The sequence below is a fragment of the Mobula hypostoma genome, chromosome 1 (assembly GCF_963921235.1).
Source record: "Mobula hypostoma chromosome 1, sMobHyp1.1, whole genome shotgun sequence".
NCBI lineage: Eukaryota > Metazoa > Chordata > Chondrichthyes > Myliobatiformes > Myliobatidae > Mobula > Mobula hypostoma.
In genome coordinates this window covers 165,866,849-165,883,217 of record NC_086097.1, presented here as the reverse complement: position 1 = coordinate 165,883,217, position 16,369 = coordinate 165,866,849, and the positions used below count along the sequence as shown (strand labels likewise).

At 42.5% G+C, this 16,369-nt stretch overlaps 1 protein-coding gene across 2 annotated transcripts in view; it reads right to left on the bottom strand.

Moving 5' to 3' along the window:
• Positions 1–16,369, bottom strand: part of LOC134352072 (vesicle-associated membrane protein-associated protein A-like) — a 90,655-nt gene that overhangs the window by 37,542 nt on the left and 36,744 nt on the right. The window lies entirely within an intron of this gene.

Sequence of the window (16,369 nt, the reverse complement as noted above, 5' to 3'; positions counted from 1 at the left end):
ATAGAAAGCCCAGTACTGGGTAGATGTTGCAAGCATAATTCAGGTAAAACAGTGACCAATAAAATGTATCAAAGTGCCAACTCCATATTTCTTCCTCCCTCCCTCTCAATGTGCAAATGAAACATTGCAATTTGTGCACTGATAGGGTTTTAATTCTCGGGTTCTATCCAATACAACAACTTACTGTTTCTAGGATAATTTCTCACTAAGCTATAAGTGTCCTTTTCAGTCCATGGTCTTCAACTTTTTACAAACTTATCTGTAGGAGTCATGCATCTGTTTTCTATCTGCATTGTATTCTGTGTTGCACGTTTATTATGTGTATTATGGCAACTCATTACTTGAATGGGGGCTTGGTAAAGTGAAGGGAATAAGTTGCATATTCACGCTTTGTTCTCAGCAGTTTAGTTTGGAGCTGGGGACTGACAGATGTCATTATTTTTTGTTGACCGCTTAATTATGCTTAAGTTTCATGGCTTCAAGATTGTATGTTTTGCTAGTTGCTAATAAAGGAATACAGTTCTTCCACTATTTGGAACATTATTACTAGAGTGATTGAAGGGCAGATCATACAAGGATATTAAGTCCATGGTGGTCGCCAGCACCGGCAATTGGTTTGTTAGAAATGGCCACTACATTCTGTCAACAAAAGATTTCAAGTTATATCAAAAGAACATCAGCATTCGGATGTGGCTGCGAAATCAGAAGCACCACAGCCAGGAACAGCTTGTGACAAGTAACAACCTTTTATTGATTCATGCTGTGTGTTTGGGTTCGGAATGGTCATTGCTCACTGTAAGCTCTATAGTGCGGTGTCTGCCTATAAGCTTGGCGCTTGTTTCTGTTGAAACACTGAAATACTAACTATCGACATCTGAAGTAAGTGTTTTGTCTGATTCACACACTTGGAAAATAACACAAGTCAAACTGGATACAGTGACCTTGAAGAAGTCATGACCAAGACAAATTAAACTTACTGGGAAAGCTCTAGTGACTAGAATTGACAATGTTCAGAAGAACTACAATAGCATTGTTAAGAAGATTAACAATTTAATACTGTTAATTAGAAGTTTCCTGGTACCAGAGAAGAGCAACAAGATGTTTCGTGAATGCAGTCTCATTTGGGCGATTTTAAAAATCTTCGTGAAGATGTTGCTGAGCAACATAACTTGCTGTCATCTTTAATGCCCATCTCAGAGCAAGATAAATAAACCAAAACCTATGCAAATAGTGATATTCTTATTAATACAGTTACAGTAGAAGTTGAACAATAGTTGAAATAAACGTGATTTTGAAGGTCAAATTGCTGAAGGAAATGAAAATATTTATAAAGCTACAGAGCATGCTGTCACGATGTATAAAACTGATGATTTTCAAGATGACATACACCCTAAAGACAGTCCATCTAACATGCATGCAGCAAGTTATATTGCTAGCAGAACGTCCTGCACTTCTGATACCTCCTCTGCATGCATTAATATGGAGGCTAATTTAGGTGCATTATTCACACGGCAACAATTATTGAAAGACAAACATGCATTGGAACAGCAAGAGGAGCAGGTGGAAGAGCAGCTATGGAAAGCAAAGGAGCAGCTAAGGAGAAGGAAGTCGCAGGAAGAAATTGCAGCACAGATGGCCAAAGTCAAAGTGCTACAGTAAGCGCTTCAAATGCTGTGGGTGCTAAGTGAGCTCCAGCAGGACAGTTCTACGGTGTGAGTTCCCATGCTGACGTGGCAGAGAAAATCCAACACACTCTATGTCGATGTGGATGCATTTGTTCCTCAAAAAGTCTGGATCCCAAGGGAGAGTTTAGGGTGTTCATCTCTCAGCCTGCACCAACGGGACACTGAAACTATGCCATATCCAATAGCACAGGGTGCTCCTGAGGACACTAATTTAAAAGTCCGATTACACTCATGATTCAGATGATAAAAGTCTAAATAGTGCTCTGGTAGCCATAAGGACGTGAAAGGAATTAGCAAGCTTAGTGGTGCACTAACCACGCACTGTATCTGTCTAGAGAGAGATTCAAATCTTTGCTGGCGATCCATTGCAGTATCATTCATTTACAAGGGCTTTCAAGAAAAGCACTGAAGGCAAGACAGATCAGATGGCGGCTGTCTCCATTTTCTCAAACAGTTCACTGGAGGTTACCCTAGGGAGCTTGTCAAAAGTTGCCAGCAAGCCAGCCTGGAAGAAGGATATCTAAAGGCTTAAGCTTTACTGCAGTAACGTTTTGGTAACAAGCACAAAAATGAGTTAGCAAAAGGCTCTTTCTTGGCTGCATATCAATCCAGAAGACGTGAAAGCTCATCAAGACGACAACCTTGTTGTAATGAAATTGGAGAAGTTCAGCTTATGCAAGAGCTGGACAAGCCTATTAATATATCAATTGTTGCAACGCTGATAGTACTAAACTGTACCGGCCTCTGCCAGTCCTTTGGGTTCATTAGATGTGTGGAGAGGAGGGAGCTTGCTACATGGGCAACAGCTTGCTCTCCATATTGTACTACCCTGGCTTGCATATCGAGACAGCTACGATGCAACTCCATGGTTGACCCTGACCAACAGAGGCCTTATCTGTTGTAGCCTTGTATACTTAGGGATAAATAAAGATGTTTTGCCTGTGAGCTAGGAGATAATCATAACCATGAGGCTACTTTCATCACTCTTGTTGGGTTTAATCAAAAAACAAGTGAGGATTTCTACACAGCCAATGTATGCAAATATACAGGATACTACAGCACCAGCAGGAAGCAAAGATGTAAACAAAACCAAGTCATAAATTTATTTCTAAGCTCAAGGAAGCAGCTTTCCCACTGCTGAGGCTACTGTGAAGAGTAAAGCTAAAACAGAGTAAAACTGGAATTAATGAAAGGGTCAGTCTGCTCTCCCAGGGTGCACCCAGCTGGAGAAAAAAGGTTTACAAGGAGAAGACTGCCTTCCTAAAAGAAAATGGCGTCTGCTTTGGTTGTTTGTGTACAGGACACGTCAGCAAGAATTGCACGAAAAGTCTTTCATTCAAGGTATGCAGTGGCAAGCATCCCAGTATACTTCATATTGACTCTGATGAAAAGGCTGCAGATTCGGAAAAAGGCCATGAAAGAATCAAACACAGCAGTGACTAATGCCCTGGTATCAAATGTCCTTACGGGGGCTGGTGATCAGAATTGTAAACTTCCTAGAATTCCAGTTCAGATGAAGTCTAAGAAGAGTAACAAGACAGTGGTTACATATGCTTTCCTAGATCAAGGAAGTACAGCTGTGTTCTGCACAGTGAAACTCATGAACAAGATCAACCTGATAGGAAAAGGAGCTCATCCTCTTACGCACCACAGGTGAAGAAAGTTTGGGAGTAGCTACGTCATTCCAGGATTGGAAGTGGCTGGTTTAGATAATGTATACACTACATAACATCTATACACAGGAACATATGCCCGTCCACAAAGGGAATACTCCTCCACAGAAAGATCTTCAGGTATGGTCTCAACTGAAGTATATTCAGTTGCCGGAAATTGATTCAGAAATTGAGCTGCTGATAGGACAAATGTGCCTAAAGTATTGGAGCTGCTGCAAGTGATTTGCAGTGTTAATGGTGGACCCTATACAATCAGATCAATGCTGGGTTGGACTGTTAATGGACCATTGAAAGGAGACCATGATGATGAAAGAGACTACGCTCAGCCAGAGCTGACAGTTAACAGGATTTTATTTTTTAACTCGGCAGCAGCAATTCAAGTCAGATTTGCCCAAATGCAGTCAAGAGGAACAACCTGGTATATCAAGAGGAGATCACCATCCAGGATAAACTACTTAGCAGAAAAAGGAGATTTGTGTGAATGTTAAGATTTTACTGTCTCCTATGTTTTGGTAGTACGTATTATTATAGTATAATAATTAGGGGGCTGGGAATAAATTACATATTCATGCTTTATTCTCAGCAGTTTCCTTTGGAGCTAGAGGCCAACAGATGTCACATCTTTCGTTGACCGCTTAGTTACGCTTAACTATGCTTAAGTTTCATATCTTCAAGATTGTATGTTTTGCTAGTTGCTAATAAAGGATCGAATACAGTTCTTTGACTTTTTGGGATATCAATACTGGAGTGATTGGAGGATACTTCATAAAAGGATAACAAATCCTTGGGGGTCACCAGCTGCAGCAAGTGGTTTGCTAGAATTGGCCGCTACATTATCAGATATCTTCTAGATACTTATTGCCACCACAAATGGTCAAAATCATTCCTATTATTTGCATAATTAACAAACTGCTAGTGAAAAATGACTTCCCTTTACATATCCATGTAGGATTATTGTTACTGAAAGCTTCCCACTAAGGTTAAATAATCTCTCCTAATATAGTTCCCTTTTTTAAAAAAAAAATATTCTACTTCCTCATCAGATCTTTTTTGTCATATGTATACAATATGAAATGGGGAACAATAAAGTGCGGTTGGGGGGGGGCGGGAGAGTAATGGGGTTGCTTGGAGCACTTCCACAGACACAATATAGGGCTGTGTAGAGAAGCTACTTCCAGAGATGTGGTAGATGCATTTGAATGTTGAAGTGTGGAGCCAGGCAAAAGAGAACCAATCTGTATTAGGAAGTAAATGGGTGCAACACAAACTATTAGGTTAAAACATTATCTGTTGCCATGAGTAGAGCAATGAAAAGTGCTAATTTAAAGTAATATAAAGCATATTATCATAAACTGAAACCAAGATTACCTTTTCAAAGTTCAACAGATTGTAGTCATATCATTGAAAATATTCCAGTTAATTATAAAATAGACACTAGTAGCTAGTTTGCCAAAATCCAGATTAAAATCGTATTCAATGGGATGACATCCAGTAAGTTAACTTTGAATAAAAACTGGAGGAGGCTCTCACCTAAAAATAGATGTATGTTATTATACTGACATCTCTTTTCAGAAGATTAAAACTTGATCTTAAAAATTAACTCTTTTGAATTTCCAAAACCAGAACAAAAAACCTGTGATCAGTATGCAGTTTCTAACCAGAATCTAACTTACCACGTTGTCCTGGACTTGGATTTTGGAAAAGGGCACTAAACAAAAAAAACTTACTGGTGAACATAGATATAATCAGATTAATATTTAAACCTGTTACAATTTAAGGTAAGTTGTTGCACGGAACTAGTATTCTTTCTATACACATGTACCTCTAAACCAGCAAAACTTAGACAATACAGCTTAGATACTTCCCTTATCTTTGGGGGGAGCGGCGGGGGGGGAGAGTGAACCACTAGGTAGTGAAGGATCTCTAAATACACAATCTGATTAGCAATCAGTTTTCAAGGGTAAATTGGTAAATCAGTGGATCATGACAGTAAATTTAATGCAAAAATTATTATTGATCAGCACTCATTCATGGACTATAACTTGCTCTGGTAAAATAACAACTCCTACCCGAGAAGAAACTTGGATCCACTCCAATTCGCCTACTGTCATAATAGGTCACAGTAGATGCCGTTTCATTGGCTCTTCACTCAACCCTGAAATATCTAGATAGTGAAGATGCAAACATCAGGATGCTCTTCATTGACTACAGATCAGCATTCAATACTACCATCCCCTCAAAACTAGTTCCAAGATCTTGGCCTGAATACCTTCTTGGTCACTGGATCTTCAATTTCCTCACTTACAGACCCCAGTCAGTTCAGATTCACAACATTTACTCCACAATCACCAGAAGGCACTTAGTCTTAGCCCCCTACCTTACTCACTTTATACCAGGCTAAGCATAGTTCCAACGCCATATTTAAGTTTGCTGACGACACCACTGTTGTTAGCTGAAACAAAGGTGGTGACGATTCAGCATACAGGAGGGAGATTGAAAATCTTACTGAGTGATGCCACACAACAACCTCACACAATGTCAGCAAAACAAAGGAGCTGATTATTGACAAGAAGAAAATAGAGAGCCATGAGCCAGTCCTCAACAGGAGATCAGAGGTGGAGTGGGTCAGTAACTTTAAATTCCTTAGAGTTGACCTGGGTCCCGTACGCGTGCAATTACGTCAAATTCAGTGTCTACTTTCCTAGAAGTTTGCGAAGATTTGGCATGTCATCTAAAATGTGGACAAAATTCAATAGATATGCGGTGGAGAGTATACTGACTGATTGTATCACAGCCTGGTATGGAAACACAAATGTCTTTGAACAAAAAAACCCACAAAAAGTAGTGGATCCAGCCCAGTAGATCATAGGTAAAACCCTCTCCACCATTGAGCACATCTACAAGGAGGGTTGTTGCAGGAAAGTAGCATCTTTCATAAACAATCCCACTATCAAGCCATGCTCTCCTCTTACTGCTGTCATCAGGGAAGAGGTACAGGAGCATTGGGACGACTCCACCAGGTTCAGAAACAGCTATTAGTCCTCACCATCAGGCTCTTGAAGCAGAGCAGGTACCTTTATTCATTCAATTTCAGTCACCCAAACAGAGAAAGCTTGGAGACAGTGCAAAAGGGAGGATAGGCAGGTGATAGAGAAGGGACGTACTCAGACCGATGGTTTGAGATGTGTCTATTTTAATGCGAAGAGTATTAGAAACAAAGCGGATGGATTTAGAGCGTGGATCAGCACTTGGACCTATATGATGTTGTGGCCATTAGAGACTTGGATGATGCAGGGACAGGAATGGTTACTTCAAGTGCCAGGCTTTAGATGTTTCAGAAAGGACAGGGAGGGAGGCAAAAGAGGTGGGGGTGTGCCACTATTGATCAGAGATAGTGTCACGAATGCAGAAAAGGAGGAAGTCATGGAGGGGATCTCTACGGAGTCTCTGTGGGTGGAAGTTAGGAATAGGAAGGGATCAATAACTCTACTGGGTGTTTTTTTTCTTTAAAAAGACCACCAAATTGTAACAGGGACGTCAAGGAGCAGATAGGGAGACAGATTCTGGAAAGGTGTAATAGTAACAGGGCTGTTGTGGGGGGGAGATTTTAATTTCCCAAATATTGATTGGCATCGCCCTAGAGTGAGCAGTTAAGAGGGGGTGGAGTTTGTAAGATGTGTTCAGGAAGGTTTCCTGACACAATATGTAGATAAGCCTACAAGAGGAGAGGCTGTACTTGATCTGGTATCGGGAAATGAATCTGGTCAGTTGTTAGGTCTCTCAGTGGCAGAGCATTTTGGAGATGGTGATCACAATTCTATCTCTTTTACCATAGCATTGGAGAGGGATAGGAACAGACAAGTTAGGGAAATGTTTAATTTGGGTAAGGGGAAATATGAGGCTATCAGGCAGGAACTTGGAAGCATAAATTGGAAACAGATGTTCTCAGAGAAATGTACAGAAGAAATGTGGCTAATGTTCAGGGGATATTTGCGTGGGGTTCTGCATAGGTACATTCCAACAAAACGGGGAAAGGATGGTAGGGTACAGGAACCATGGTGTACAAAGGCTTTGTAAATCTAGTCAAGAAAGAGCTTACAAAAGGTTCAAAAAAAAACACACTAGGTAAACATAGAGATCTAGAAGATTATAAGGCTAGCAGGAAGGAGCTTAAGAATGAAATTAGGAAAGCTTCAAGGGGCCATGAGAAGGCCTTGGTGGACAGGATTAAGGAAAACCCCAAAGCGGTGGAGAGCATTCTGACAGGCTGCATCACTGTCTGGTATGGAGGGGCTACTGCACAAGACCAAAAGAAGCTGCAGAAGGTTGTAAATCTAGTCATCTTGGGCACTAGCCTACAAGGTACCCAGGACATCTTTAGGGAGCGGTGTCTCAGACTGGCAGCATCCATTGAAGACCTCCAGCACCCAGGGCATGCCCTTTTCTCACTGTTGCCATCAGGTAGGAGATACAGAAGCCTGAAGGCACACACTCAGTGATTCAGGAACAGCTTCTTCCCCTCTGCCATCTGATTCCTAAATGGACTTTGAAGCTCTGGACACTACCTCACTTTCTTAAATATACAGTATTTCAGTTTTTGCACATTTTTTAATAATCTATTCAATATACATAATTGATTTACTTATTTATTATGTTTTTTTTCCCTCTCTTTCTGCTAGATTATGTATTGCATTGAACTGCTGCTGCTAAGTTAACAAATTTCACGTCACATGCCGGTGATAATAAACCCGATTCTGATTTTACAAGTACAAGAAGAGCAAGAAGATGTGTGTGGCCTCCATCGGTCATGGTCGACCATGGGTACTGCGCCTCTGGTAGTCACTGGTTTGTTGAGCAACGTCGACTGTGGCTATTGAGACCGATCCTGGAATGGTAGGCTCTGCCACAGTTGCTGCATGTGTAAGGCGTCGTGGAACTGTTGTCCGCTGTGCTCTCCATTTAGTCCTCAAACTGACTCAGGATCACTCTTTCGCCTTGCTCTAGGTATTGCTGAAGAGTACCTCGCCATTTGTTGCGGTCATCTGCTGTATCCTCCTAGCACTCTCTGCTGATTTTTAAGGCTTTCATGTCGCGCTTGCAGAGGTCCTTGAAGCGAAGCTGGGGTCTACCAACGTTCCTCTTGCCTGTTGCTAGTTCTCCATAGAGGATGTCCTTTGACAGTCTATCATCCTTCATACGACAGACGTGGCCCAGCCAGCGCAGTCTGCGTTGTCTTAAAAGCGTGAACATTGTGGGAAGACCAGCGTGGGAGAGGACCTCAGAGTTTGGGGCTATGTCTCTCCAGGTGATGCTGAGGATGCGGCGAAGGCTGCGCAGGGGAAAACTACTGACTTTCCTCTCCTGTTTGGAATAGATGGTCCAAGTCTCGCTACCATACAGGAGGGTGCTGATAACGCATGCATTGTACACGGCAGTCTTGGTCTTTGTAGCGAGTTCCGGATTCTTCCAGACCCGTGAGGAGAGTCAAGCAAGGATCGATGTTGCTTTGCTGATACGCCTATTGATTTCAGCAGAGGGAGAGAGTGTCGCTAAAGGTCAACCTCAAGTATATGAACTCGTAGACCACTTCTAGATCGTAATTGTCAATGGTAATGACCGGTGTCTCCACTACATTCTGGGCAAGGACATTTGTTTTCTTTAGGCTGATGGTAAGCCCAAAGTCCTTGCATGCCTTAAAGAAACGGTCCATGAGAGTTTGTAGTTGCTGTTTGGTGTGCGAGGTAATAGCAGCGTCATTGGGAAAGAGCATGTCATGTATTAAGATCTTTCGCACCTCTGTTCTTGCTCTCAGGCATGCAGGGTTGAACAGCCACCCATTAGACCTGGTGTGCATGTGGATACCTTCTATTGATTTAAACGCGTGCTTCAATAGCATAGAGAAGAAGATGCTGAATAATGTTGGGGTCAACACGCATCCTTGTTTGACTCCACTACGAATAGCGAAGGGTTCTGATGAGCTGCCATCGTACTGAACAGTAGCCCTCATGTCATCATGAAATGACTTGATGATACTTTGGAATTTCAGGGGACAGCCGATCTTAAGGAGAATCTGAAAGAGCCCATCCCTGCTGACAAGGTTGAATGCCTTGGTCAAGTCGATGAAAGCGACATAGAGGAGTTTCTGTTGTTCCCTGCACTTCTCCTGGAGTCGACGGAGTGAGAAAATCATGTCGACAGTTGACCTCCTTGCGCAAAAACCACATTGGGACTCAGGGTAGACCCGTTCTGCCAGAGTTTGTAGACGTGCCAGAGTTACACAAGTAAAGCCCTTGCCGACAATACTCAGGAGGGAGATACCTCTGCAGTTGTTGCAGTCACTCCCATCATCCTTGTTCTTGTACAAAGTGACGATTTTGGAGTCGCGCATTTCCTGTGGTATGGCTCCTTCCTTCCAGCACTGACAGAGGACCTTGTGTAAAGGTTGGAGAAGTGAGCTCCTGCAGTGTTTGAACAGGTCTGGAGGAATCCCATCATTGCCAGGACCTTTCCCTGGGGCCAGACTGTCAATTGCCTTGCTGCGGTCCTCAATGGTTGGTTCGGAGTAGAGTTCATCCATGACTGGTAGACAATCGATGGCATCAATGGCTGAGCTAACAACATTTTCCCTCGAGTAGAGCTCAGAATAGTGTTCTACCCAGCGTTCCATCTGCTTGCTTTTATTGGTGATTATTTCACCGCTGGTGTGCTGTCTTGCTCTGCAATGGGCCAAGAGCATTCTTGATACCATCATACATTGATCTGATGTTGCCTGTCACAGCTGCTGTCTGAATGTCCTCACTGAGCTGGAGCCAGTGCTCATTTGCGCACTGCCCTGCAGTCTGTTGCACTTTGCTTCTAGCAGCTCGAAGTGCCTGGAGTGTTTGGTCGGATGGTGAGCGCCTGTACTCTATGAGAGCTGCATGCTTGGCTTCAATAACAGGAGTCATGATGTTGGACTTTGCCTCAAACCAGTCACTGCTCTTTGTGGTCTTTCTTCCAAAGATAGAGAGTGCCGATTCGTGGATGGTGTTGCGAAGGTATGACCATTGTTCTTTTGCAGTATCTCCTTGTGATTCTGAATCTACAAGTACGTGAAGAGCAAGAGGAGAAGACGTGAGAGAATAGGACCAATCAAGTGCAACAGTGGAAAAGTGTGTATGGAACCAGAGAAGATAGCAGAGGTACTTAATGAATACTTTGCTTCAGTATTCACTATGGAAAAGGATCTTAGTGACTGTAGGGATGACTTGCAATGGACTGAAAAGCTTGCGCATGTAGATATTGAGGAGGAGGATGAGCTGGAGCCTTAGGAAAGCATCAAGTTGGATAAGTCACTAGGACCAGACAGGATGTACCCTAGGCTACTGTGGGAAGTGAGGGAGGAGCTTGCTGAGCCTCTGGCGATAATCTTTGCATCCACAATGAGGACGGGAGAGGTTCTGGAGGATTGGAGGGTTGCTGACGTTGTTCCCTTATTCAAGGAGAGTAGGGATAGTCCAGGAAATTATAAACGAGTGGGTCTTACTTCAGTGGTTGGTAAGTTGATGGAGAAGATCCTGAGCAGCAGGATTTATGAACATTTGGAGAGGCATAATACGATTAGGAAAAGTCAACATGGCTTTGTCAAAGGCAGGTCATGCCTTACAAACCTGATTGAATTTTCTGAGAATGTGACTAGACACATTGATGAAGGTAGAACCGTAGATGTAATGTACATGGATTTTAGCAAGGCATTTGATAAGGTACCCCATGCAAGGCTTATTGAGAAAGTAAGGAGGCATGGGATCCAAGGGGACATTGCTTTGTGGATCCAGAACTGGCTTGCCCACAGAAGGCAAAGAGTGGTTGTAGATGGGTCATATTCTGCATGGAGGTCGGTGACCAGTGGTGTGCCTCAGGGATCTGTTCTAGGACTCTTACTCTGTGATTCTAATAAATGACCTGGATGAGGAAGTGGAGGGATGGGTTAGTAAATTTGCCGATAACACAAAGGTTGGAGGTGTTGTGGATAGAGTGAAGGGCTGTCAGAGGTTACAACAAGACATTGATAGGATGCAAAACTGGGCTGAGAAGTGGCAGATGGAGTTCAACCCAAATAAGTGTGAGGTGGTTCATTTTGGTAGGTCAAATAAGATGGCCGAATATACTATTAATGGTAAGAATCTTGGCAGTATGGAGGATCAGAGGGATCTTGGTGTCCGAGTCCATAGGACACTCAAAGCTGCTACGCGGGTTGACTCTGTGGTTAAGGCGGCATACGGTGCTTTGGCCTTCATCAATCGTGGGATTGAGTTTAAGAGCCGCGAGGTAATGTTGCAGCTATATAGGACCCCAGTCAGTCCCCACTTGGAGTACTGTGCTCAATTCTGGTCGCCTCACTACAGGAAGGATGTGGAAACCATAGAAAGCGTGCAAAGGAGATGTACAAGGATGTTGCTTGGATTGGGGAGCATGCCTTGTGAGAATAGGTTGAGTGAACTCGGCCTTTTCTCCTTGGAGCGACTGAGGATGGGAGGTGACCTGATAGAGGTGTACAAGATAATGAGAGGCATTGATCGTGTGGATAGTCAGAGGCTTTTCCCCCCAGGGCTGAAATGGCTAGCACGAGAGGGCACAGTTTTAAGGTGCTTGGAAGTAGATACAGAGGAAATGTCAGGGATGTTGTTCTTTTTAAAAAACTCAGAGTGGTGAGTATGTGCAATGGGCTGCCGGCGGCAGTGGAGGCAGAAATGATAGGATCTTTTAAAGAGACTCCTGGATAGGTACCTGGAGCTTAGAAAAAGAGGGCTATGGGTTAGCCTAGGTAGTTCTAAGGTAAGGACATGTTCAGCACAACTTTGTGGGCTGAAGGACCTGTACTGTGCTGTAGGTTTTTTTATGTTTCTAAACACTGAACTGCTCCCACAACCTATGGACTCACTTACAAGTACTCATCATCTCGTGCTCTCAATATTTATTGTTTTTTTTTTCTTTTTTGTATTTGCACAGGATTCTTTTTCAAGATATTGCTGCACATGTACACAAATTATTGATGAAGCACACTTCAAAGTGGAGTAAATTACAATATGCATCCTTGCAATACAATTCAACTTCTCTGTAACAATAATAGTAAAAATAATTAAATTATGACCATAGCAAGTGATGAAAATGACTTTAATTTCTGTATTTGCAAAGTAGTACACTAACAATTCACATTTCACTTTACCATTGATGCTGTCCAAGTTCAATTCTTGTTTTTCTACTGGAGCTTCCAGTAATTCTTGCGATTGTTAAAATTGATGTTTTTTCTGTTTTATTATATGGAAATTAGGAAATTCACAAATAATTTATTATACAACTTCAATATTCAAATATTCTATTTTAGTAGCACAACATATTGAACAGCAACAAGAAAAGTGGTTATAAGATTTGAATTTTGAAGTCCTAAAGTATATCCCCAGAAAATTTAGACTTAAACATTATCCACAAGTATTATCCGAAGCAGTTAATGGCAGAAATTTAAATAGCTCAGAGTACCGCTGGTCACTCAGCTTTCAGAAAACAGTAAGAGTCTGCTTAAATTAAGACTGTATATTTTCAATTAAAATGGCTCCCAAAACACACGTTTGTATCCCATAATGACAAATGGAGAAATTAAGTAGTTAGCTCAACATGAAATTTTTTTTAAAAGGGAACTGGAGATGCTAAAAATTTGAATTAAGAACAAAAACTACCAGAGACACTGAGCAGGCACAGCAACATTTATAGAAAAAGTTAACTTCTCATGTTGAAGTCCACTCATCAAAACTGTGTTAAGGAAATGGAGCTGCAGCTGATGACCTGTAGTGGGAGGAGCTAAAGGTGGCACCTAAGGTTTTTGCAGACCTGGATGATTTCTTCCAGTTCAACCATGAAACAGCTTAATTTCTTCTCTTCACACATCTCTTTTTTCCTCTTCAAGGTGTCTGGGGTCCTATTGGGGTCCTTGATGTACATCTCAAACTATGTCGCTGGGTTCTCACTCTTAGAACTTGCCAAGTTGTCTGGCATTGCGATATCTCCAGGTGTGGCCTGCAAGACGTGCGCCTTCAGAGTGGGGCCCTGTGGACAACCTGATTCCTCGCTGATGTCACTAACTGAAGCATCACGGGAGATGGAAAGACCACATGGAGGATACTCTAAAGGTTAACTTACAGGTTTAGTCAATAGTAAAGAAGACAAATGCAATGCTCATGCTCATTTCAAGACTTGGTCAATGAGAGTACAACCATCAACCTCAAGATGTGATCTTGTGTTGAGACAAAAAAAGTTGCCAAGCGACCTTGAGAATAAGATTATGGCCTTCCAATCGTTTGTAATCAAGCATCGAAAGGCACATTCTTACCCGCTCTCACTGACTGGTAACATGGACGAGACACCAATATTCTTTGACTTTGCTGGCAACCGCACTGTCAATCAGAAGGGGGAGAAAACAGTCCTTGTTAGAACAACTGGACGCAAGCAGCAACATTTTACTGTTGTGTTAACGTGAATGGCTGATGGGACCGAACTACCACCGATCGTGATTTTTAAAGAGGAAAACACTCCCAAAGAAAGAAAAATTCCCACGGGGTGTTGTTTATGTTCAAGAACGCAGCTGGATGGATGAAGTAGGTTGCTTGAAGTGGGTTAAAGAGGTGTGACGTCGACATCTCGAAGGTTTCAGGAAGGAAAAGTTGCTACTTGTCTGGGACATGTTCAAAGCGCACTTGTCAGGTGAGACAAAAGCAGCATTGAAAGCTGAAAATACGGACATTGCAGTCATCCCCGGTGGTTTGACGTCCATGCTCCAGCCACTAGATGTGAGTTTAAACAAACCATTCAAAGAATTCATGCGTCGACAGTGGATGGCACTGAAGATCATTTGCTTTGGGAAGAAGGCAGCCAGTAAAGCTGCAAATGACAATGTTGAAGCAGAAATTGACAATCCTTACGATGATATGGTGACTGCCGAAGAATGGGACGCGATTTTCGGAGAGTCAAATAGTGAAGAGTGTGAGAGTTTCAAGCTCTGAATGTTTGACGAGAACAGAGTGCACAATTGAGAAACAGAATGTGTTTTGTAGATCTTTTCTTTTGTGTAGATTTCATAAGCGTATTTTCTTTTGTATTTGACTCAAAAATAGCCAATAAATATGACCTGTCTTCCGTGTATTCATTTTTCCAAAGTTGGCACCCTATGTATAAGCCAACCCCCTAATTTTAGGACCAAAATTTAGGGCCAAATTCTCGGCTTATACACAAATTTATGGTAATTTCTAAGGTAGGGACATGTTCGGTACAATTTTGTGGGCCAAAGGGCCTGCATTGTGCTGTAGGTTTTCTATATTTCTATGTTTTAAGGTGAATAGATCAGTCCTCGTCAGGGGGCTAAACTTCGCTCCAGTCCGCAGAGCTATACCTTATCAGGACTACTTTGGCAGAGTAGAACAAGTAATCTGAAAACTACCACCATGAAGGAGGCAATGGCCTTAAAAAGAGCTGTTTTGTCAAAATTGAACACTACAAGAGAAGAGCAACTGACCCTCCAGGCATTACGGCAAAACCTAGCCATCATGATTTTACCAGCAGACAAGGGAAATGCAACAGTTCTGATCACCTCTGAGGAATACCACAGGAAAGTTCAACAGATTCTGGATGACCCCACCTACAGGAGTTCTACAGTGGGATTGTACGGATTCGATTGTCAGGATGACCACTTTACTGAAGAAATCCAGCCTCCTAGTAGACATAGGCAGCCACTTCTGCCTCTGATGCCAGTACCATCAAGACTTTATGGATTCCCTAAGATATACAAGGAATGTTCTCCAGAGGCCTATTGTCTGTGGGATAAATTCTCCGACTCAGTACCTCACTAAGCATTTAATGACCACACTGTCTCCCTTTGTTGAGGGCTGAAAGCATCAGATCACAAATTCGACTGACTTCGTTAAAACGATAACCAACATCCAGCTGAACCCAAGGGACATAATGGTCAGTTTCAACATGGTGTCCCTAGTCATGAGAGTTCCCATTAAGGACAGCTTGGTCCTCCTGCGGTCAAAGTTTGATAAGGATACTATTAACTTTTTTGAACACACCCTTACATTGACATACTTCCTGTATAAGGGGAATTACAATAAACAAATGGACAGAGTGGACATGGGATAACCCTTACGCCCCAAATGCTTCTTCAGATATGTCAATGACACCTTCGTAGTGTGGCTTCATGGACTCCAGGCACTGCAACAGTTCCACAATCATCTGAACAGTATACATCCAAATACTCAATTTACAATGCAGATGGAGAAGAATGGTTGCCTCTCATTCCTGGACATTCTAATACGACGGAAACTGGACAGTAACCTCGGACATGGCATCTATCGGAAACCCATTCACACCGACTTATACCTCAACAATAACAGCCATCATCGTGCCTCCCAATATAGAGCGATTCTTTCTACTTTGATTAACCATGCAAAAACTATTTCGGACTTGGGCACCATGTTCCTACAGAATGGCTACAAGCCGAAGGAAATCAATCGGGCCCTTAAAAGGGTTGAGATACAATACTAGGAAACCCAACAATGAGGAGGAACCCATCGCTACTGCCTGTCTTTCCTACATTTCCAGTGTTTCTGGAAGGATCACCAGGATCCTGTAAAAAAATCATTGAACATAGACATAGAACACAGAAATTTACAGCACATTACAGGCCCTTCGGCCCACAATGTTGTGCCAACCATGTAACCTACTTTAGAAACTGCCTAGAATTACCCTAGCGCATAGCCCTCTATTTTTCTAAGCTTCATGTACCTAAGAGGCTCTTAAAAGAACCTATTGTATCCACTTCCCCCACCGCCACTGGCAAGGCATTCCATGAAACCACCACTCTGTGTAAAAGCTTAAAAACTTACCCCTGATATCTCCTCGATACCCATTTCCAACCACCTTAAAACTATGCCACCTTGGGTTACCGATTTCAGCCCTGGGAAAAAGCCTCCGGCTATCCAC